We start from the raw sequence: 25,120 nt of genomic DNA, 5'->3' as shown, positions 1-25,120 counted from the left end.
GGAGGCGGCGGTGGGGGTGGGGTAGGGAGCATCGACGGCCCGCCCTCCTCCACAGGAGCATGTTAAAGAATATGTGGACTTGGTTTCAAACATTCCTAGGATCCTAGTGGAGGAAGATCCACCTGCTCTACCTGGGACACTGAATAGAAGGACATTTTGAGGTGCGCACATTACTCTCACTGTATTTGGGTCTTACGTGAAGACTGGGCTCCGGGCCACTCCTGTGAGCATCTTACCCCTCTGGACCACATCCTCTCCACAGGGCATTGTGACCAATGGCTTTACAGTCTGTGTGAGACCGTTAGCAGGTTCTCGGCCACTGTCCTATTCCCAACACTTAGCATGGTGCCTTGAACACAATCGATGTTCAACAGATACTTCTTGCCTTGCATGTAATAACTGAGTAAATGCCCTGCACGCAGGCTATCCTGTGCTAACGTTTGCATCTTGAGTTTTGTCCCCGGATACATGAACTTGGTGGGAATGCTAGGGAAGACGTACTCTAGACAGAAGCCAGCCTGGGGAATACAGTGGCCCAGAGGGATACACCCTGTCCTGCTCCCGCCGCCCATTGGCTGTTTGTGGGTGCGTTTCCCACGCGCCGTCTCAGAGACAACAAGGGCCTTGCTGTGCCTGGAGCGCAGTGAGCGGTGAACACCGCGCTCCGTGTACACACGCCTGCCGTTGGGGAGGATAGACTGAAACTTCCTATTCTCATTGAAATCATTCCTTCTATCAGGACCGTCTCACGTTCTGCAGCCTCCTTTGTGACGGCAGCATCTGATTCCACGAGCTCTTTGTGCAGGAACCGGTGTTGGTGCCGGCGTGAGAGGCGGGAGAGCTGTTCTGAATGGAAGGCGCACAGCACGTCGGGGGGGCAGCCTCACCTGGAGCCCCCCCCCTCCCCCGGTGGATCGCAGAGCGGCTTGTTCATTGTGTCTCTGCATCCCCCCCCCCCCCGCCCCCGGGCCCGAGAGGCTGAGATCATGCACATCCCGCTGTGAGCGGGCCCTGCGGGGGCTCAGCCCGATCGCACAGACCCGGTCACACGAGGGTTAAAGGAGACAGAGTCACATTTCTGCTCCTGGCCCCTTTCTGGCTCCTGGGAAACTTCCCACTCACTGTATTGTTTTACCGCAGACACCGAGGGCAGACACGAGCGGAGTCTCTGATGGATGAGCCGGGCAGCTGATAGCAAGGCTAAAGTGAACCCAGAAACGTTAAAACGTGCTTTATTCAGGGCGATGGGGCGACAAAGGGGTTTAAATGGAAGAAGGCGTGAACGTGGGAGAGAAATGTCTCAGTGAGAGAGGCATGCCTTTCCCCGGGTTGGTCCACGGGAGCGCCTTAGAAGGCCTGGGGTCAGGTAAGTTGCTCTCTCTCTTCCCCAGCTGCTTCTCCGTGACCGTGTTGGCGGCTGTGCTGGGTGCTGCCGGCTCTGACCGTCCCCCGGCCGGCCCCGCGTGGAAGCGCCGAGCCCTGTGAGCCGGGCCCGGGCCTGACAGCAGGCTCCTGGATGGACGGGCGCAGCGTCCCCTGGGCGTGGCCTTCCTGTGAGCCCAGAGGTGGCGGGAGGTCCGATTACATTCAGCTCTTAGGGGAGGCGCGGGGGCAGAGCCTTTGGCATCGGAAAATCGAACATCTTTTCATCATGAAGCCCCGGGAGAAGACGTCAGGTAGGCTCATCCTCAATGAAGATGACGTCAGGGGGCAGCAGGCTCAGAGGCTCCGGGACTGGCTGGTTTTCGGGCCGAGCAGGAGAGGAGCCGCCGATGAGGACCGTGTCCACACGTGGTCCCAGGCGCCGTTACAGACAGGAGCACGCTCTGTAGCTACAGACGTAGGATTGCCAGGGCTTTGTCGTAGACGTCGTGGGCCCAGCACTGCCCGGAATCTCATAGGCTTCAATGTGCAGCAGGCCCTGTCAGATCCTTCTGTAGTCTTATTAAAAACAAAAAACAAAACAGCCCTGGCCGATTTGGCTCGGTGGATAGAGCCTTGGCCTGTGGGCCAAAGGGTCCCAGGTTCCATTCCAGTCAAGGGCACATGCCTGGGTTGTGGGCTCGGTCCAACGTGTATGAGGCAGCCAATCAATGATTCCCTCTCCTCATTGATGTTTCTATCTCTCTCTCCCTCTTCCTTCTTCTCTGAAATCAATAAAAATATTTAAAAAAACAAAACAAAACATTTTTATTGATTTCAGAGAGGAAGGGAGGGAGGAGGAGATAGAAACATCAATGATGAGAGTGAATCATTGATCGGCTGCCTCCTGCACGCCCCACACTGGGGACTGAACCCACACCCCGGGCATCCGTGCCCTGACCAGGAATCGAACCGTGACCTCCTGGTCGACCCTCAACCACTGAGCCACGCCGGCCGGGCGATCCCTCTGTCGTCTTATCTAATGCCTTGGAGTAAGAGAATATCTTGCTAATAACACAGCTGAGAGACATCCACTGCTGAAGGTGGGTTATGTTTCATCCAACCCGATGAGACTCGTTGTTCAGGCGGCCCTGGGATGCTCACACAGCGTGGACAAGGTCGTGAGGAGGACATTGGGACCTAAGGAAGATCCACTGACTTGTCCCTGGGGCACAGCCGTCTGTTCTGGCACACAGCTATGGAGCTGTCTGGCGGTCTGAGTTCTAGCCCTAGTCTTTCCCACCGCTAACGGGCCAGGTCTCATTGGTCCTTTGTGGGCCTCGCTTTCTTCAGCTGCAAAAGGAGCAGGGTTTAAATCAGTGTGCTCTCACCGGAAACATTCTGGAATCCTGCCTGAGAGGGTTTCAATCCAAAATGATTAACAGTTATTATTACTCGGGATTCTCCGGAGGAACCGAGCCAGCAGGGCCTGTCTGTCGGGCTAGCCGTGGAGATCTTTTTAAGGAATCATTTCACACTGTAGTGGGAGCCGGTGAGTCTGGGGGCAGACTGGCGGACTGGACATTCAGGCAGAAGTTGTTGCAGTCATGAGTTCGAATTCTGCACGGCAGGAGGTGGGCAAGTCAGGCAGGGTTTCTGTGTTGGGGTCTGTAGGCAGAATTCCTTCTTCAAACCCCGGTGCTTGCTGTTAGGGCCTTCAACTGATTGGGTGAGGCCCACCCATGTATAGAGGATAATCAGCTCTGGTCAGAGTCTACCGATTTAAATGTTAGCAACATCTAAAACATATCTTCACAGCAACATCTAGGCTGGCATTTGACCAATTATGCACCATAGCCTAGCCAAGTTGGCACATAACATTAACGGTCACAGAGCTAAGCTGTAACTTCCCCTTTTTTTTGTCCTGTAAGTTGTGGTGTTACTTGTAATATGTCTCGTGATGGAAAAGCAGGCTAATCTAAAATTAAATCATGTCGTGTTAGCCATCTGATGCGTCACTTCTTCCGTCCGTCCGTTCATCATGCATTTATTAAGCACCATGTGTAAAGATAAGTCAGATGAGCCCGAGACTTTCAAAGTCGTTAACCTCTATTAAGGAGACCGACAGGTGAAAAGGAAATAGCTACGGTGCAGTTGCCTGTAGGAGGTAGCGAGGTGGGGTGAAGGAGAGAGGTGTACACTTCATGTGTTGGTGGGAGGAAGGTAGGGGGTCAGGGAAGACTTTACAGGAGAGGAGACACGTAAGCTGGGTCTGAGGGGTAATGAGGAGTTCCGCAGGGAGGCGTTCCCAGCAGGGAGCAGCGTGTGCAAAGGCCCGGGGGATAAGAAGCTGTCACCCTCATGAACTGGCAGAGGTTCAGGATGAACGCATAGAAAGCTTCTGTTGTGTCACAGGTGCAGGAGCCGCAATATCTGTTATTCTCATTGGAAAAATTAAAATGTGGCGGATCTGATATTTCCTAGTTTCTTGGTCAGTAAAATACCATCAGCAAAATATGACAATCTTGGCTTTTAAAAATGGTCTGTATAAAGCAGGCGTCCTCAAACTACGGCCCGCGGGCCACATGCGGGTGTTTTTGCCGTTTTGTTTTTTTACTTCAAAATAAGATATGTGCAGTGTGCATAGGAATTTGTTCGTAGTTTCTTTTTTAAACTATAGTCCGGCCCTCCAACGGTCTGAGGGACAGTGAACTGGCCCCCTGTTTAAAAAGTTTGAGGACCCCTGGTATAAAGTATTAGGTAGGTTCCACTGAAACTTGTTCCAGTTTACATTTGTACCATTGAAACATGCTTTCCTGTCCATGATGGTTTAATTACAAAGTGAATCCAAAATGTCGGCCTGTGTAGGATTTGCCTTATAAGGCAAGCATTTTTGACCAAATATATATTTTAAAATGTTCTCTGAACCAATTATATCACCTTGGGCAAACCAGTCTTCCTCTTTTAGCTTTAAATTCTCACCTGTAGTGACCAGGAGTTGGGCTGGTTTTCAAAGGTTAGTCTATGATCCTGTAAATGAAATTATCGCTGCTGTGCCTACTTATATAGGTGTATTTCTATAGCATGAGTCATTGTGATAATCATTTCCCAATAGTGACTATTTACAATGAAAGTAATATATTGCTGCTTTGAACATTTCGTGAACACTCTATCACTTTATGTGCATTAACTACTAAATGCTTAAGAATGACCAAGAAAAGTAGCGAAGATCCGTTCCATTTCAGAGCTGAAGAAACCAGAGGCTCAGACCGTTTAAACCACCGGGCTGGGCTCACTCCGGTGCTAACGGGGAAACTGGGGGCTGAACCTCGATCTTGTGGCTCCAAAGTCTGCATTCTTTATCAAGGACTGTGACCCACAGCACACAATTATTGCCATGGTGCAGTATCTTGTGTACATAGCAGAGGGCAAGTAATGTCTTATAGAAAGGCAAGTCTTACTCTCTGAGAGCAATCTAACACTTGGAACAATTCTGGTGTGTAGGCTAATGGGGCCATGAATGTTAATGTATCACTAGACATCATGTCAGAGGAAGAGGTAGTGCTCTCCACAATCAGAGAGGACCCATAAACCTCCTGCTTAATAAGTAACAGAACTCCTACCTGCATTTGAACTCTGCCCCACAGTCCATGGTAACTGTCCGTGAACTCTGGCTCTTATTAGGGTTCTGGTTGGTCCCTCTGCCAAGGGATCAGTGGTCCATGTGTTAGGGACCATGACCCCAACGTTGAAAGAGCAGTCAGATCTCAGCCTAGTGGTCACCTCGAGGACATTTCCTGAGCTTCCCATTTAAATTGGCCACTTGTCACTGTCTCATCTTCCTGACCCTGCATCTCAGGTATCACTGTAGGATGTCTTTCTGATTTGTTTATTTACCTACTAGAGGCCCAGTGCATGAAATTTGTGCATGGCGGTGTGTGTGTGTGTGTGTGTGTGTGTGTGTGTGTGTGTGTCCCTCAGCCAGGCCTGCAGCTCTCGCAATCCAGGACCGCTGGCTCCTAACCACTCTGCCTGCCTGCCTCATCACCCCTAACCACTCAGCTGCCTGCCTCATCACCCCTAACCACTCTGCCTGCCTGCCTGATCACCCCTAACCACCTCTGCCTTGGCCCCTGCCATGACGGCTTCGTCCAGAAGGATGTCTGGAATGACTTCCGGAAGGTCGTTCGGCTGTCTGGTCTAATTAGCATATTACGCTTTTATTATTAGTCTAATTAGCATATTACGCTTTTATTATTATAGTTTTGTTTCCACTGCTTCCTCCCATTTGAATGAAGCTCAGTGAGAGCAGAGATTTTCTTATTCACTGCTCTACCCCCACCTCTGGACTAGTGGATTGATCAGAGTAGGATGTCTGTCTGTCCGTCCGTCCATCCATCCATCCCCTGCCCTTCCTCTTCCTCCCTCCCTCCATGTATCTATCTGCAAAATGGCTTGGTCATATGAAGTTATTGGATGAAGCAGTAAATCTACTTTCCGGTTAGGATGTGGGGAGACCCTCAGATTTCCTCTAGCGCTAATGACTTAACCCTTGATTTTTCTTCCTGATGCTCCCTTTTTGTATCAAACACAAGACATGGCAGAATGCTGAGAAATTGAACTTGCGTTACAAAATTCTAATCCTGAGACACTGTTTCTCACCCCATCTGTGTTTCTGTTTTCTGTTGCCAGGGCTTTGAATCGCGAAGACACCTCTTCAGCCAGCCCATTCTGGATGAATGAATGGGTCCACAGTGTCCCCCACACTCCTCTAGGGGTAAGTTCCAGGCACTTGGGCATCTCCAAGGCCTTACTACCTGTCAGTCTGTACGTCCTCTGAGTCTGCTTCCCATGTACCTCTGCTCACTGCTCTCTGTATGTGGACCTGCGTGGGGCAAGCCACAGTGCGCTCACTGCTCAGGTGCTGGTGGCCGCGGCGCCTGCAGGGAATAGGCTGCCGAGTCCGAGTGGCTTATTCCCAATGCTCTTTGATGGGACGGGGCTGGTGATCCTCGCTGTGCGGAAGGCTGCGCGCCCTCCCCTCTGGGAGCCACGGCCAGAAGGGCTCACCTCGGCCTCCCTACGTGCCCAGGCCTGACAGAGCCCGCACTTGAACTCCAAACCCACTAGCAGCGCCTGCCGAAGAGCACATCTGAGAGCGTGCGATTTCCGGCTGGAGTTGTAGGCTCAGGGAAGCTCAGGAGACGCGGATCCTAGGAACCCACCGAGGAAAAGCAGGTGCCGCCGAGGCTGCTGAGGCTGTTGGTGCTGGCTGGGACGTGCTGGGAGAAGACCTGCTGGTGCTGCAGGTTAAGTGCTCAAGCAGGAACGCCGACCGGTTGGCCAGGCCGCGATGGGAATGGGTGCAGGCGCTGGCCTGGACGCGTGCGCGGTGCCTGCAGTTCACGCTGGCTGTGCTGACACAGACACGCACAGGCTCTCCAGGCAGCCGCGGCCCGTCTTTCCCGGCGGCTTCCTGTCCTTCTCGGCTCCAGGGCTGCCTCCCAGAGGCCGTCTCCCCAGCCACCGGCCTCCGCGCCGCTGTATTTTCTTCCTCTGCCACGTGCTGGTCCCTGCCCGGTGGGCTCTCCCTGGTGTGTTGCTCTGCCTGTCGCCCTCCCTGGACCAGACGTCCCACAGTCACGGGACTCTGGTCCGCCTTGTCCTCACGTAGCGCCACAGCCCGCCAGCGTCGGGCCCAGCAGGTATTTTTTTGCCTAAATATGTAATGAGCTTAACAGCGAAATGAAGCTGCTGCGCGCCATGCTCAGTGTCCCCCGGTGAGAAATTTGTTCACACCGGAGGAGATACTCAGGATTCATGATTTCTTCTAAAATATTTTTCAGGATTTAAAATTTTCCTGTGTTGTTGTTGGCATCAGAAGTGGTGCAAGCTGGTGGGCTTCTGGATGGTTCTAGGATAATTTAAATATCCTTAAAACAAGTCTGCCTTTAATATTGGAACGTTTTACATAAAAGCAGTATTTTTCAGTGTTTCTTAAAAATTCTGCATTCCCAGGGGGAGCCGGGGGGCTGCCGGCCCCTGTGGATGGTCACGCAGAGCCCCCAACACGGAGTTTTTTCATTTACCTAATTTGTTTTCCTTACAGTAGAATTAGGAGAAAACTGAAAACGTTGCCTCTACTTCCGTATTAGTCGTGGAAAAAGTAAAGATATTTTCGCAGAGTCTCATATTTCAAGAAAAACGGAACAGAGAGTGTGTTGTGTGCTGAAGAATGCTTGCACACATTTAATTGGCAAGCAAATGGGTTCTATTTCTTAAGAATACAGCCCTCAGGCCTGCGCGCTCATACGCTTCCAACAGCCCCGGAGCCGTGTGACCGGCCCCCTCTCTGGATGGTAAAAATTTCTCTCTGTGTTCAGACACAGTTCTTTTGCTTTGATTTGAGGCCATTTTCTCTCTTTCAGCAGCAAAATCCCTCTCCTTCCCGAAGATCAGTTGTTGGGTCTCCTGGCTCCGTGACCCGGGGACAGTGTGTGATTTGCACACGCATGTGCACTCCGGAACGAGGCTGCACTCTGCCTTCTCCAGGGGGACCCCCCAATGCTCCCTAGACTTTCTGGCACCACACAGATGAGGGTGTGTCACCTCATGTACTCTGGGTGGGATTACCCAGAGACCGTGCTTTTCGCCCGCAGGGGCACAGACCGACGTCTTGGGACTCTCTCGTGTGCATTTGACTTAAGATTTAAAACATTCTTAATGCAAGTTTTCCTTTAAAGGAACTTTTACTCAGTAGGTCATTATATCCCAATTAAGCACATTTTGACAATTCCCAATTACTGGCAGTGTATAAAATCCTAAGTTCTGAAATTAAATACAATGGTTTATAATAAGTAAAGGTAATGTTTTATATAAAGGATAAAATTCATATTAAAAATATAATGTGCTTTTGTTTGTTTATTCTGTTTTACAAGGGTCCTGCCTTCATGGTGAAGATAAACTGGGAGGGAGGGAGGGAGGGAGGGAGGGAGAGAGGGAGGGAGGGAGGGAGGTGGGGAGGGAAGGACGGACCAGGAGAGCTGGCTTTTGCTGTTTGTAGGGTGACTGGCTGGAGGAGAGGAGAGGGGTGTGTGTTGATAACGATGGAAAGACTGGACCTAATTAGTGGAGTGATTTTAGGGTGGCTCCTGGGAAGTCCCTGATTTGAAGGAGTTCTCATCTATCAATTCGCTAACAGCGGAATGCGCTCCCTAATGGGGCCATGAGCTTCCCGTCACTCGGTGTCCGTAGGTGGACGAGAGCGGCCCATCTGTCAGGCTGCTGTGCGAGGGCCTCAAATGAGAAGCAAGATTGGGCCAGATAGATGACCTCCACCGTCTCTTTCGAAAACTCAGATCTAATTATTCCAGGAATTAAACTGATTAGGAACCTTTCAGCTTGAGCAGTTGCACTTCAGTTTATAAGAAGAAAATATTGTGAGTGGACCGAGAGTCTGACTATAACCCCTTTTAATTACATTTAGCTCTGGGCAGGTGACTTGGGCTTCCTTAAACGTTCATATAACCCTTCCAACATGTTCCAAACAGATGTGCCTCGTGGCTAGTATTTATAAGCCAGAATTTTATAAGCATATTCCCTAAATGACATTTTTCTACTGAAAAATTTCATTTTACCTTAGCTGAAACTCATTTTGTAGTTTTATTTTTGGTAGCATGATTTTTAATATGAATTTTTTTCATTTATATAAAACATTACCTTTACTTGTTATAAACCATTCTATTTAATTTCAGAATTTAGGATTTTATACACTGTCAGTAATTGTAAATTGTCGAGATGTACTTAATTGGAATATAATGACATACTAAATAAAAGTTCCTTTAAAGGAAAACTTTTAAATCTTAATTTTTATGTCATTTAATATTTGCTCATTCTTGCAAAAGGAATGAACTGATCATTTGGTTAAATTATTGGGGCTGCTTTGTATGTAATGTAAGGTACCACTTGGACTTTATAAATATTTGTGCCGGAGAATCCCTCATTTTCATTAAAAGTTTTTTGTACATGTTTGATGACTTTGAGCTGCTTAGGAAAAGTATGATGAAATTTAGATTTTCTGTGGCTTTAAAGCAGTGCTTACCATGCTCGGGTTGCATTTTGAATTTTATTAAAGTTGCTGTTGATATACAAGATGCTTGGCCATGGGCTGTTCCGGCATTTTCTAGAGGCCAAGCAGCTTGGATGTGAGAACAGCTGGGATTTTAAGCAGAAACTGTGAAAGTTTTGCTCAGTCGGCATAGATAACACGTGGAGGCTTGTTGTAAACAAAGGGGCTTAAGAGGCTCTGTCACTGGATATCAACCACAGCAGGCCCTGTCCTTCCTTTCACCGCTCCGCTGTCACCAACGTCACTGCCACCTCTCACTCACTCACTCACCCACCTATCCACTCACCCACCTATCCATTCACCCACTTACCCACCTATCCACTGACCCACTCACTCACCCACCTATCCACTCACTCACTCACTCACCCACCCACTCACCCACCTATCCACTCACTCACCCACTCACCTATCCACTCACTCACTCCCTACCCACTCACCCACCTATCCACTCACCCACTCACTCACCTATCCACTCACCCACTCACTCACCCGCTCACTCACTCACTCACCCACCTATCCACTCACCCACTCACTCACCTATCCACTCACTCACTCACTCACCCACTCACCCACCTGTCCACTCACTCACTCACCCACCTATTCACTCACTCACCCACCTATCCACTCACTCACTCACCCACCCACCTATCCACTCACTCACTCACTCACTCACCCACCTATCCACTCACTCACTCACCCACCTATCCACTCACCCACTCACCCGCTCACTCACTCACCCACCTATCCACTCACCCACTCACTCACCTATCCACTCACTCACTCACTCACTCACTCACCCACTCACCCACCTGTCCACTCACTCACTCACCCACCTATCCACTCACCCACTCACTCACCTATCCACTCACTCACTCACTCACTCACTCACTCACTCACTCACCCACTCACCCACCTGTCCACTCACTCACCCACCCACCTATCCACTCACTCACTCACTCACTCACTCACTCACTCACTCACTCACTCACCCACCTATCCACTCACTCACTCACCCACCTATCCACTCACCTGCTCACTCACCCACTCACCCACCTACCCACTCACTCACTCACCCACCTATCCACTCACTCACTCACTCACCCACTCACCCACCTATCCACTCACTCACTCACCCACCTATCCACTCACTCACTCACTCACTCACTCACTCACCCACTCACCCACCTATCCACTCACTCACCCACCTATCCACTCACCCACTCACTCACCCGCTCACTCACCCACTCACCCACCTACCCACTCACTCACTCACTCACCCACCTATCCACTCACTCACTCACTCACTCACTCACCCACCTATCCACTCACTCACTCACCCACCTATCCACTCACCCACTCACTCACCCGCTCGCTCACTCACTCACCCACCTACCCACTCACTCACTCACCCACATATCCACTCACTCATTCACTCACTCACCCACCTATCCACTCACTCACTCACTCACTCACCCACCTATCCACTCACCCACCTATCCACTCACCCACTCACTCACCCACCTACCCACTCACTCACTCACTCACCCACCTATCCACTCACTCACTCACCCACCTACCCACTCACCCACTCACTCACCCAGTCAACTCACTCACCCACCTACCCGCTCACCCACCCACTCACCCGCTCACCCACTCACCCACTCACTCACTCACCCCACTCACCCGCTCACCCACTCACCCACTCACTCACCCCACTCATTCACTCACTCACTCACCCACCCACTCACCTACCCACTCACTCACTCACTCACCACCCACGGGCATTCGCCATGTGCCAGGTACTGATTAAAGTAGAAGGCTTACCAGTAAACGCTTTAAATAAGATCCCTGCTTTATGGAGTTTACATTTGCAGGCAGGCCTTGTGTTAAACTATCTACATGTGTTACTTTACTCAATTCTTACAGCAACCCTGTGAGGCAGGTAAATTACTCCTATTTTACAGATTAAGAACCTGAGGTTAAGTGACTGGTCCAGTGCCACATAGCAGGGTCTGAGGTCAGGGCAGAGGGCCTCTAACACCTGGGCCCTGAGCTGATTTGCTGGCCCCTGGGAACATGACTGGGGGGCACATGAATTGCACGTGTCAGTTGCACTTTTGTGTGGGTTTCAGCCATGCACTCTGGAGGTGAAACCTCCAAACCAGGGCAGTTTGAGGCGTGGAGGCCAGCCCTGCACTCTCACTGAGTTCTCTGGGCTAGTTTGGAGCATTTGGCTTCAGAAACAGACTTGCTAGGTCTGTGCCTTTTGATGAAATGGGGAGAAAAGTTGTCTCCCCAAGTCGGATCTCTGTGGATTTTAGGAATTTCACATGAATACGTGTTTCTCACGCTTCATTTTCTCCTAGTATTGCCTTCATCTAGAACATTTTTCAACGGCGTAGCTCTCAAATTCCATGTTTCTTGAGCCTACGTTAAAGTATTGCTTTTCCGTGAGAAATAGACTCAAGTTCATTACCTGGGCGCGTATCACGGGTCGTTGCTCATTTGTGTAATTTTATCAAAGTGATGTGTATATTTGTGAGCGTATTTAATCTTTTGGAATCCTGTTGGGATAAATGTAATTTATATTTTAACCTTTATTTGTTATTGCTATTTTATATTTATTTATTGTTACTAAATGAAATCCTTAGAATCGACTCAATAAAGAATTAGGTTTCACGGGACATTTTTTTTTTTTCTATAACTTTGTGTGTTTGACTTAAAAAGTGAAGAATATGGGAAGGAGTCGAGTTTCTTGAATTTTAAGCAAAGCCATTATTTCTGACTGCTCGCATTACTTCAGCAATTGTATTGTTTAAAAATATTTTTTTTATTTTATTGATTTCTTTATAGAGAGTAAGGGAGAGGGAGAGAGAGTTAGAAACATCGATGAGAGAGAAACATCGATCAGCTGCCTCCTGCACACTCCTTCCTGGGGATGTGCCCGCAACCAAGGTACATGCCCTTGACCAGAATCGAACCTGGGACCCTTCAGTCCGCAGGCCGATGCTCTATCCACCGAGCCAAACCGGTTAGGGCAGCAATTGTATTTTTAATGTCAGTTTTCCTTATAACTGTTTATAGATTGGTACATCTTTATATTTTTATTTGAAATGAGCGTAATTGTTATCAACCCCATTTTACGGTGAAGGGGATGGGATTCAGAAGGCATCTAAGTTACGGGGAGATGCAGGGCTAAGGCCGTCGGCTCGTTTTGAAGCCTGCGATATTCCCACTACGCCCTGGGCCCATTTTTTAAATTATGATTTGTGATAGCAGAGTGCAGGATATTCATGTCCTTGATTACAACTAGGTTCGCAACAGTTTTGGGTTAGTCTTGACTAGCCATGTAGTAAACATGATGTTTTAAAAGGTTTTTCGCTTTATTGAGGTATAATTGACATATAAAATTGCAAGACATTTAAGTCTACATCACAGAGCTTTTATATTTCTACATGTATGTTATATATATACATGAGAACATTACAGTTCTTTCTTAGCAGATTTTAATTATGTAATGCAGTTTGTCAGCTGTAGCCACCATGTTGCACACTGGAGCCTCAGGATGTATTAATCTCGTAGCTGAGAGTTTATACCCTTTACCAACCTGTCCCTGTTTTGCCCACCCTCCAGCCCCTGGCAACCACTTTTCTGCTCTTTGTTTCTATCAAGTTGACTGTGTGCGTGTGTGTGTGTGTGTGTGTGTGCCCGTGCGCGGGCATGTGTGTGTGTTTGTGTTACATATGTCATTTCTCCCAAACCCTTTATTAAGAAAATTTGCAAAAATATAAAAAGGTTGAGAGGCTTGAACAGTGAACAATAAACTTACCACTTGAATTCTATAACTGCTAACATTTTGCTATATTTGCTTTTACATGTGCCATTTTGCATTGTGTGTTTGAGGACAGGATACTTCTTAAGTAGTAATTTACATAATTCTCGGAGGTCTTTGCCCAGGAACTTAATTTTAGATGTTAACACATGTGACCTGCATTATTATTTCAGAATGAGGCATTAGATAAAGTCTAGTTTTATGATTTGGAAGTATGCTGGTTTTTGTAATTTTAGAATGGAGTACTAAATTGAGAGTAGTTGGGCAAAGTCTAGAGAACTTGAGAAATCTTACATAGTTTGAAACCCCAAGTGACTTTATGGACTCATAGAACTAAAATTATTTGGGTGACCTCAGTGATATAAAATGGAACCAGACAATGCGAACCCATTGGCAGTGTCTGAGGAATGCTAGAGATCATTCAAATTACAGGCAGTTCTGGCATACAGAGATGGGTGTATAACATGTGTCAAAAGGTCAGAATTGTCTTAAATCTAGAGGCAGGAATAGAACAGGCCTGCAAATATTTCCATGCAGTTAATTGTTCTTCTGATAACTTTTTTAACCTTAGAAGCGCATCTCTTTAAATTTCCTTCTTCCTTCGGACATAAAAATCCTCTCCTTTCATATCAAGTAGTTCTTGTCTCAAGGTGCTATGGAAGAAATATGCTTGTTACATGCTGGCTGATAGTTCATTTTACTTTTTTTGTTAATAACAGAAGTGATGTTGCTAGATCTAAGGGAACAGGAACTCCAATGACTCAAGCATTCTTACTTCTTCCGTGTTTACCCAGAGTATATTTTAAACACACACACACACACACAAGTGAACATTTTGGGAATCCCCATGTTTTCTGTTATGTGACTTGGCTTCCGTGGCAACCTTCTGACTTCAGTCCCGGGGGCTGTGGTTACTTGGGTGGCATGCCCTGGCTCTGCTGCCTGCTGCCGACCAGCTGTGTGACCTTGAGCAAGTCACTTAAGGTCTCTGGTTACTTGTCCATAAAGAAGCGAGGGGACTGGGTTAGGCAGTGTTTTGCAAGTCTACTCCAGCAGCACTAAAAATCCCTTGGTTCTGTGCTCACACTAAATTTTTTGTGGAGCTCAGATTAATTTTTATAACTAGTAGATGGATGGTCATACTGTTTGCCAATTAAGATTAGAAAACATAGCTTCAAGTATATATTAACTACATAGAAACAGGATGAGAAAACATTCCGTGTGTGTGTGTGTGTGTGTGTGTGTGTGTGTGTGTGTGTAATGATTCATTTTCATGAAGATAAGGAATTTAAAGCTTATATATATGTCTAAAGTAGAATCTGATCATTAATATTAAGCATAAATCTTATTGCATATGCAGATCCATTCACATTTTAAAAATAATGAAAATATTGCCTTAAAACGTTGTCACATGTTTATCCAGGACAACTTGAAAACTTCTGCTTACATGTTTTGTTTTTTTCTCTATGGAATATAATTTAAAAATTTTAACAACTACAGAGATAGAATTCTTCTTTTCCCCATTCACGCCCTCTCCCCAATAACTAACATAAAATGATTTGGGGGCCTACTTGACATTGAAGGCCTTTCATCCAAAGATGCAGCAGAGCTTAACCCTTTGCACTCGCTTGCTTTTTTCTCGATTCCTTTATTCTAATGCTAACCACGTCGAGTCACACTCGACATCAGAGTGCAAAAGGTTAAAGAACACTTGCACCTCTGGCCTGCCACCTTGTAAAAGGCCACTTAGTGCCTATTTGTGCTAAACCAACGACCTGTGGGGAGAACAAGGCCGTCAAAGCCGGCCACCGCAGCTCAGCCAGCTCACAGATGAAATGACCCCGCACGGAGCCTAGCATAAGTGCACACTCGATACTGTGCAAATCACAAAGTGGGTTTGAAGGGCTGCTCTTGAGGCAGGGCTTTATGACCGTAACATTCCGGCTGTGGTTCTGGAGACAGAATGTTTACTCCCGTTTTTAAACACAAGGATGGTAGGTGTGCATTCTTCCAGCTGAAAAGGCTTAAAAAAAAAAAAAAAAAAGCAGGCGAGGCTCCCTCCCAGAGAGTGAGCCTTTATGCAGCAGCCCCGGGCGGCGTTCCTCTGGAGTTTTGGTGGTGATCCTGGAATGCGGCTCCAACAGCAGCCCAGTCATGGGCCAGCCTGGCGGCAGGAGGGCCGCCCCGGGCTGTGCTGGCCGCGCGCTCCAGGCAGCCCATGGAAAACCGCTTTCTGGGGAGGCTGCATCACGCTCTCCCACCAATGGAAAAAATGGAACACGGCGAGGGCGTGGAGCTGGCAGACAAAAATACAGGCAGCCTCGCACAGGATCCGCTTTTAGCTGTAACGGCCGAGCGCTGGAAGTCAGACGCTGCTTCCTGCCTGGCCATGGGCAGACGGGGAGGAGGGCTGGTGCCGGGGACGGAGCCCCGGACTCTGCAACGCGCTCTTCTCACCGACAGAGTCTGAGAAAGGCTGGCTGCGGCCACCCGTTTGGGCGAAGGTAAGGGGACAGGGTGTATTTCCCCGCTTCTGGAGCGGGGACGGGATTTTACATGTGAGACAGAAATGTTTCTTGACATGTTCTTTTGGGCGGTAGTTCATCCTGCGCTCACTTGCCTGTGTTTTACATTATTTTGTTCGTGGGCTGCACACGTTGCTGTGCCTGGGGGAATGGGACCTGGAAATTGGGGTGTCTGTATGGTTTACACACCTACTCGTGATGGATTGCCGTTGCCCACCTCCTTCTACTAATGAATCCCCCCAAAGCGGATGTATATATTGCGTGGATTTATTTTTGCTGATATCTCGAGAAAGGACCAGCTCTCAGAATGACCACGTGAAGGCATTAATGACTATCGCCTTATCTTTACCAGACACACAGGGAAGTTAAAATGTGGCAGAGTCTGTGTTCTGTAGTTTCCTGGACGTTGTATTACCTTCGTTTTGAGCTGAGTGAGCTGCTCGACGAGTTACTTTTCAGACTTGTAATTTGAGGTTCACTGTTTGTTCAAGTTTGTCCTTAACTTTTGTCTCGAGCTTTCTGAAAAAGTGGAATCCGCTGTGATCTGAGTGTGTGTGTTGGGGAGGAGGGGTACCTTGTGTAAGCAGAGTGACTGAGTCACCCCTCATCCCTCCGAGGCGGCTCATTCATTAGGCGTCTGTCCCGGCACGGAGCCTACCGGCCAGGACCCGGGAAGCCGGCCTGGCATGGGGCTGCCTCCGCTTTACGTTCATTTGGCCAAGCATGTAATTCTCCGAAAATTGGTAGGTGGAGAGACAGAAATAGGGAGCTCTATTGAAGTCGCTGTAGCTCGGAGGATTATTTATAGAATTTCTGGAAAGTAAGGGGCCAGCTGCACAGCTGCTGGAGTTTCTCCTAACAAGTCAGAGCGTTTCGCTGCGGCCCGGCGTCCTCGGCTCGCTCACGGCGATGGGGCTGTGAGTCAGCTCAGGGTGGGCGGCGTGTTCTCCGGCCGTGTCCCCTGCGTGGCGACCTCAGGCACCCCCGGGTCCTTCATTTCCTTTACAGCAGTGTCAGCTAGCGGTGGAGGGATGGCCAGTGTTGTCCAGGGAGCTTAGAATGAGCAGACACATTGGTAACATTTTATTTAGTACTTTTAAATATATATATATATATATATATATATATATATATATATATATATATATATATATAATGTATTATTGATTTTAGAGAGGAAGGGAGAGGGAGAGAGAGATAGAAACATCAATGATGAGAGAGAATCATTGATCGGCTGCCTCCTGCACGCCCCACACTGGGGATCGAGCCCACAACCCAGGCATGTGCCCTGATGGGGAATCCAACTGTGGCCTCTTGGTTCATAGGTCGATGCTCCACCAATGAGCCACGCCTATTTAGTACTTTTGCGTTGGATCTAGAATGTTCTGCTGAGACACAGCCTGCAACCGTCTAGAGCAGGTTCAGAGCAAGCGTTGCCAGCCTTCTTCTGGAGCCGCATTGACGCTTGTCACCGGCTTTGATTTTGACCAGAGTTCCTGGGCACAGACTGAGGTCTGGTGAAGAGCCCATGACTCCAGTCCACAGGGACCAGACTAAAGAGTGTTGTGGATGCAAATCGATGACACCTGTCTGCAGAGTTCAGGGTGGAGGGAGTGGCTTGCAAAGCCCCCTCCTTCACCCAGGCCTGGCTCAGGGCGCCTGGGGGTGGAGATAAGGGCCGGGCTCCTTGCCAAGAGATTGCGCTTGCAAAGTGGCCCCCACTTAGCCACTAAGTGAAACAGATGGTTCTGTCCTGGAGGTCCAAGATTGTGTTTGAGAAGAGCCATGGTCCCTTTGCAGAGATTGAAGGTTAGTGCACCGTCTCCACCCCGTTCTACCGCCGACACGAGTGGGCGTGGGGGGAGCACAGAGGGGGCTGACAGGGAAGGCCGCACGCCTTCACTGAGACACGGTGCTGCGTCCGCGTGCGCCCGCAGGTCTGCCCACTTTGTGAGATTCAGAGACAGCAAACCACGTTCATGCGATCGCTTAGCTCAACTGTTCAATTAAATAAAAATTATGTCCTTTTTATGGAAGCTTTAAAACAAGTCTTTTGGACATTCAGAATAATGTCAGTGATAATGGGTATTTTTCATTTGATATTAAGTGTACGCTAATAAGAGGCAAGGTAAGAATGGCTTAAAAAAGATTAGGGTATGGAATTGAAAAAAAAAAATTAGAGACAGGAAAAAGTAATAAAACAGAGGCAGATGAACCTGAATTTCTGACTGTTGACACACAGAAGTACTAAACATTGTGTTGTAACAGTTTGAGTTTCTAATAATGGTGGGTGAGTGTCTTTTGATTACTCGGTCGTATCTAAAATGGAGGCTTTAACGTTGGCGTCCCAGGAATATACCTATACTGGATTTCAGCTCCGTACCGACCTTAAGTATTGTAGAACCGAGAAGGGACCTTAGACAGTTTCTCAGATGGGAAAACTGAAGAACACAGGACAAGAACACAGCGGCTTGCCCAGCATTCCGGAGATGCTCGGTTGTGGATCTGGAGGGAGATCCCAGGCTTCCTGTTGGTCCTTTCCTAACACTCCCTGTTTCTTTAATTGCAAATACTTTGGCACATCCTGAGATATCTTCGTAAATTACCACAGACGTGTATGTGTATACGTAAGTATGTATGTGTGTGCATATGTACCTATACTGTACATACACACGTATCTCTCCATTTGTCCTCCCCCCCCCCCCAGCCTCTCCTTCCTCCCTTCTTTCTTGCCTCTGCTTACCTGCCTACTTACCAAGCCAGACAGAAGTAAACCTCGAATCAGAGACAACACAAAGGCTTTTGTTGTTCTCGGATCCTAGTGAAGTTCAAAGCTGTGCACTCGGTTGGTGGCCCTCATTCCCCTTGACCGAGGACTCCAGCCGCTGGTGATTAGCAGCCTGGATGAGACCTCCCCTGCCAGTCCGTTCTGGTTTCAGCCTTAGAGTAGGAGGTTTTTCACGATCCCAATCCCGTTCCAATGGAAGACGGTTAGGGTTTGGTAGTTCCCAGCCTCCTGAGGAGAGCCAGGCTACGGAAGGGAACAAAAACAACAACAACAACAACACCGCAGGTGGGCTTCAGCTTTCAGGGCCAAGGTCATGAAGGAGCTTTCGGAAAAATGAACCTTACAGATGCAGTGATAGACGAGTTCTCCTCTGACTCTCGGGAAGGGATGCGGTAGGAGCTACAGATAGTGTCAGGAGGAAACGGACCCAGGGCGTTCCTAGGACTTAAATAAAGGTTTTGGGATCCCGGGTATCTTCAGGACAGCATGGGAAAGCGAAGATGATCCCTCTGCTGTTTGGTACGTGACCGTGCCACATCTCCATGGCTGCAGAGTTGTTAGAGCCAAGGTTTCTAAAACAGATGTGAAGAGGGCTAAAGAGGTATGGAGTGTGCAGCTGCGAAAGCGAAAAATCCATGTGACAAAAGCCAATGAAAGGAAACGCTGAATGGAGAGAATGAAAATAGATTTGCTTTCAAGTCGTCTGTAGCCACTCCCGGAAAGCAGAAAAAGGCATCTTAGAGATGAGTGAGAGGAACATTATACAGCAACAGCCATGAACCAGGGAACCCGGGATCTGAAGAGGGAGCAGAGAAGAAAGAACTTTGTGACAAGTGGACGTAAATTCATGGAACGCACATGCACACTCACATATATGTCTATGCATAATTTATTGAAAATTGATAGGATTGACCACCAACAGGTCAAAAACAACCGCCCAAATTAAATACAAAACAACAATAACAGAACCCCAGAAATAACTGGAACCTAGCAAAAACCTTCACTTACGTTTTTATTTTCACACTAGAGGCCCGGTGCACGAAATTCGTGCACTCAGAGGGGGTCCCTCAACCCGACTGCACCCTCTCACAGTCTGGGAACCCTCAGGGGAAATCCTTAGTGCTGCCGCGGAGGCAGGAGAGGCTCCCACTACTGCTGCTGCACTAGCCAGCCATGAGCCCGGCTTCTGGCTGAGCGGGGCTCCCCCTGTGGGAGCACACTGACCACCAGGGGACAGCTCCTGCATTGAGCATCTGCCCCCTGGTGGTCAGTGCGTGTCATAGCGACCGGTCGTTCTGCTGTTCGGTCCATTTGCATATTAGCCTTTTATTATATAGGATGTGACTTAGAAGAGGGAAAATGGAAATTCTAAGTAGACACAGTGATAAGCAATTTACCAAAGACTTCCTCACGGCAGTTGATGCTCTCTAGTGCCCTACCACATGTGTATACTAGTATAGTCAGCTGTTCTCAGATGTCCTTCTCACATCCTCTAACGTACAGGGCGACTGATCTTGGATGAGTCTTCCTCGTGGGCATGAGAGTCATTCCCTTTGGCTACTCAAGGACACCACTAGCAATTGCCCCTCTCCCCACTGCCACATCAGAGTTTCTTTCCAAGCATCCCACTCGCATGCAGGGATTTTTCCTTAAGGTTCACATACATGACAACAACAACCAACATTTAAAAAACAATGTTTCTTCATCCTTCTAGCTATCATCTGATTCCATTTTCTCCTTTACAGGAAAGCTCTTGAGCATGTTGTCTTTGCCAGTCTCTTCAATTTCATGGACCTCATCCTCAAACTCACTCCAACCCGGCTGTCTCCACCCCACTCTACTCTGGTCAAGTTCACGGCTCACCTCCTGGGCTCTCCTCTCAGTCCTTGCTCTTTGAACCAAATCGCAGAGGGTGATGGCTTTTGGAGGAGTCCTCCTCATGCCCTCGTCCAAGAGCAGTCGCCCTCTGCGATTTGACTCTTGTTGACAATTTCCTCCCTAAAATGACTCCCTCCCCGCCCCCCCCCCCCCCCCATTGGCTTTGAGGACGACATGTTCTCTTGGTTTCCTTTTAATTTGATTTGCCGACTGCTCCTTCTGTTCCCTCATGTGTTTCTCATTATCTCCTTGGCCTCTTCATGTTGGGGTGCTGCAGGGCCTCTTTGCACCTCTACTCTTTCCTGTGTTTACTTATTCTTTTGGGGAGCTCATCTGTGCATGTTTAAATACCATCTTCACAAGCATGTTAGCAAGTCTGTACCTAAGCCCACCTCTTCCTGGAACTCTAGGCTCCTTTAGCTGATTGTCCACTCAACGTTGCCACCTTAACGTCCAACAGACAACTCACACCTGACATATGCAGAAACCCACACCCTGCCTCCCTCCCAAGCCTGCTCTACGTCGCCTTCCCCATTCTCACATGGCTTGCACTCAAAATCTTATCTCTCGTGGCTTGTCACCCCTCCCTCCCATCCACCCAATCCCGTTGGCTCTCTCTTCAACTCTGTCTGACGGGACCATTTCCTATGCTCCCACCTGACTCCGACCCACATCATCTCTCACCTGAATTAGCCTAGCAGGCCCCAGGGCTCCCACTTGGCTGCCCACAGTCCAGATCCGCAGGGCAGCCACAGAATATGCCCCATGGTCAGCCTTCTCAAGGCAAAGCCCTCTAATCATGACTTTCAGTCTCAATGTGAAAGCCAAAGTCCCTAAAATGCCCCTCTGGGCTGCATTCTCTGGCTCCCTGTCCCCTCTCTGACCCCTGCTGCTCCAGCCACACTGGCCTCCTGCCTGTCCCACCTCTCTGGGCACTTGAACTTTCTCTCGTCCGTTTCCAATGCTCTTTCCCCGGCATCTACACGGTCTCCCCTCCTGCAAGTTCCTGCTTAAAAGTCACCACTCAGGGAGGCCTTCCTGTATTTTCCTTTCTAAATGACAGCACCCTCCCCTCATATTACCTACTAGAGGCCTGATGCACGAAATCGTGCAAGAGTAGGCCTTCCTTCCCCCGGCTGCTGGCACCGGCTTCCCTCTGGCACCCGGGATCTGGGCTTCCCTTGCAGTCCCGGCCTCGTCCGGAAGGTCATCCGGTCTAATTAGCATATTATGCTTTCATTATTATAGATTTCCCCCTTCCCTTCTCTACTCTGCTGCTAAAGTACTTATCCCTCTCTAATGTATACTAGTGCTTATTTTCCTTTTTTATTTGTCATCTCTCCCCACTATAATATAAGCTCCATGAGATCAGGGATTTTTGCTCCATGAGATCAGGGATTTTTGGGGGGTCTGTTTATTGCTGTATCCCCAGGCCTGGAACAGTGTGTAGCACAGAGTAGTTGCTCACTAAACATGTATTGCATTAATTATTGCAAGTGTAGCTTACCCAGGACACCTGATGATGTAGCCAAAGCGACCTATTATAAATGCTCAATATCATTGAACTCCTATATTTTACCTTTAAAAAAGGTAAATTATGTAGTTTATGATAGATATGTATTTCTTTATTAGGGAAGCAATTTTAAAATTGCTTAGCATTAAATGAAATTGAAGCTTCAGAAAGATGTCCCTTGATTATTCTGTGGTCTGAGCATCCCCATCCACGTGACCTTGGTCCCCCTGGCCCCATGGTCGGCAAACTGTGGCTCGCGAGCCACATGTGGCTCTTGGGCCCCTTGAGTGTGGCTCTTCCACAAAATACCACGGCCTGGGCGAGTCTATTTTGAAGAAGTGGCGTTAGAAGAAGTTTCAGTTTAAAAAATTTGGCTCTCAAAAGAAATTTCAATCGTTGTACTGTTGATGTTTGGCTCTGTTGGCTAATGAGTTTGCCGACCACTGGCCTGGCCTATCCTCACAGTCTTTGGGAGGAGGTGTGTTCAAAGTTATCATTGATATTTAGGATGATGGCCTGAAGCTCAAACTGTCAAGAAAACAAAACTCTCATTTGTGCAATGTTCTTTGTAAAGCAATAGAAAAAAATAAATACATTTTAGTTTTTATGCTCCTCAGTTCACTTAAGATTTCAGATGATTTCATTCTCATCTCTCCCTCCTCAGCTGTGGGAGCCTCTTGCTGTCTGGGAAAAGGATGCCTCTAGGAAAAGACTTTTTTCGATGCTTTTCATGTGAAGGGGGCATAGATCACATCCATCCTTCTAGAGAGGAGCCTGAAAGGTGTTAGACTTTAAAAAAAGTATATGGAGTAATTTCAGGGTTAAAAAGCACAGAAAACTGTAAAACTATTTTGATGTAATGGCATATGTAAAAGTCATACTAAAAAAATCCAGGTATGAATCTGACTTTTGCCCTGACTGATCTTGGTTCAAGTTTTCTTTCCCATAAACCAGAGATGACTATGGGAGCCGCTGGGGTACCTGTGCCCGGGCAGCCCTGGCCCACAGCAGCTCAGAATTATTAGGTTTCAAAATTTTTTTTTAATTCCTGTAAATTATGAAATTTAAACTATACCTACTAGTACTTTTCAATTTTTTTTCTGAAAGTTTCTGAAAAGTTTCTAGCTAAAATCTTACCAGGTTTGTTGCGAATAATCATATAATTTATGAATAAAAACAAAAAAAACTCAGCAGTAATTGGCTTGCTTTTAAACGCAGGCCCAAGAACAATTTCCAGTGTGGCCTGAAGACATACACATATAGAACTGAACTCTCAGATCGGACTACCAGCCAAGCCGAGAAGTACACGGGTGGGGGTGAAGAAAGCGCCCATTTAAAATGGGGGGCACTGTGTGCGGTGTAAGCCTGTTCATTTTGTGACTTAAATGGAACAGTGTATAATGGAGAGACATTTTGCCAAGAATAACTTGGTACAATTACCGTGGTGCATTCTGGTCACAGAATGTGACTGAGGTTTAGGACCGCGGAGCCTGCTTCGGAAGCACGTGGCTGCCGGATGGACAGGCCCGAGTGGAGGAGAAGGCCTGTGGCTACAGCCTGTGGTCCTTCCCGGTGGCACCCCAAAGTGTCCCTGGGAGATGTTTCCCACTGTGAGCGTTTTGGGAGGGTCCCTTGAGAAGTGCCTCCCCATGCCTAGACTCACTTTTTGTGGAATGGCTCATGTTCATAAACATTAAAAACAGGGAGGTTATTTAAAAGTCATGCTAACCATTTTGAATCTCATGTTCATGAAAGTTACACAAAAAGCTTATTAAAAAGTCATGCCAATCGTTTTGAATCTTGCAATTTGTTGGTTCTGGCAGTCAAAGCAGCTCATGGTTCGTAGAGACCAGGACATTGACCAAATTGTGGACGAGCCTTGAAGTAGACTTGGGAGAAAAGGCAGAGTGGGGCTGAACATTGGATATATTTTAAAAATGCCAGAAAGAGGGTGGATATCATGCGGGAAATGAAGGCACTTTGATCATTTCTAAAAGAAAAACGTTTTATCTTTACCAGGGTTTAAAAATTCTAGCCTGTATTAACTCTGTAATTTTGATTGAAATGAAGGTTTTTTTTTAAAAAATCCCCCAAATATTTTTAGTTTCTCTCCAACAGCTCCGTTTAGCTGGGCCTCTCCACTCACTGACATTCCAAAAACATACCAGCAATATTTGTGGGGTCGCTGTCTCACCGCTCTCTCATAAACCCCGTCCCGCTGATGTTGTCCTAAACGGCCTGTTGATCCTACAAATGCTTTGTGCTGCTCGTCGCTCCCTGCCTGCACACGCGGGCCCGCCCTTTGGGGAAGGGGCCCGACCTCCAGCCCTGTTGCCTTCTCCCAGTGCCCAGCACCCAGGGAGATGTTGGAGGAGCGCTTCCGAAAACTCGTGTGGAGTTGGTGAGTGGAACTGTTACTAGTATTTCCCTTCACTTGCCCAAGTTTCTGCCAACACTAAGAACATTTTCCTCCTTTGCCAACGCGGCTCCTACGCTGATCTTTGAGCTGGTGCCCACTGTGGATTCCTTCCCTCACGGCATCCCAGAGGGTCCCTAGGGCATGGTGTCCACTGTGGTGCTTCTGAGGACAGTCGGGTAGGGGTGGGGTGGGGGGGTAACAGGCAAATGACTGTCCAGGTCTCCCCAGCCTTCTCTCCCTCACTCCCCTTCCTCTCCCCTTCCCCTCATCTCTCTAAACTTTGTCCCTGACCCCCGAGCTGAGGCCCTGCTGCCCTGATCACATTCCTGAATAGAGGGGTGCTGGGGCTGGGGGGGGGGGGACTCTTTCCATTTAGTTCACTCGCTGACTCGGTCATTTATGGATTCAGCAAGCGGTCACGGGGTGCCGTGTCTTAGGCGTGCCCTTCCCTGTTCCTTGGCGTGCCCTTTCCTGTCTTCATCCAGCAGAATCCCACTCATCCTTCACCACTCAGTTCCGTTAGCTTCTCTGGGGGTCATTTTTAACGTTCACAGGAATAACGTGACTGTCCAGGGAAAGCCTCTCTTAAGCGGTAGAATGTGAAGGGTGAGGACCTCGGGCCTAACCTGTGGGGCCAGAACTGACCTTCGTGATGGCCATTCTTCCTGTGTCTAG

At 48.2% G+C, this 25,120-nt stretch overlaps 1 protein-coding gene across 5 annotated transcripts in view; it reads left to right on the top strand.

Annotated features, from left to right (window-relative positions):
- Positions 1 to 25,120, top strand: part of TIAM2 (TIAM Rac1 associated GEF 2) — a 161,201-nt gene that overhangs the window by 47,453 nt on the left and 88,628 nt on the right. For 3 of the 5 annotated variants that reach the window (XM_079779697.1, XM_079779696.1, XM_079779698.1), the window contains one exon: positions 6,055 to 6,139. The gene's annotated coding sequence lies outside the window, so the exon portion shown is untranslated. Of the gene's footprint in view, positions 1 to 6,054; positions 6,140 to 7,661; positions 7,722 to 15,618; positions 15,827 to 25,120 lie in introns of those variants that run through there. The other 2 variants (XM_079779700.1, XM_079779699.1) reach the window with 2 other exon arrangements.

Source organism: Cnephaeus nilssonii, assembly GCF_951640355.1.
Source record: "Cnephaeus nilssonii genome assembly, chromosome: 9".
Taxonomy (NCBI): Eukaryota; Metazoa; Chordata; class Mammalia; order Chiroptera; family Vespertilionidae; genus Cnephaeus; species Cnephaeus nilssonii.
Note: the sequence above shows the minus strand (reverse complement) of the source record. Positions and strands in the feature narration are given on the sequence as shown.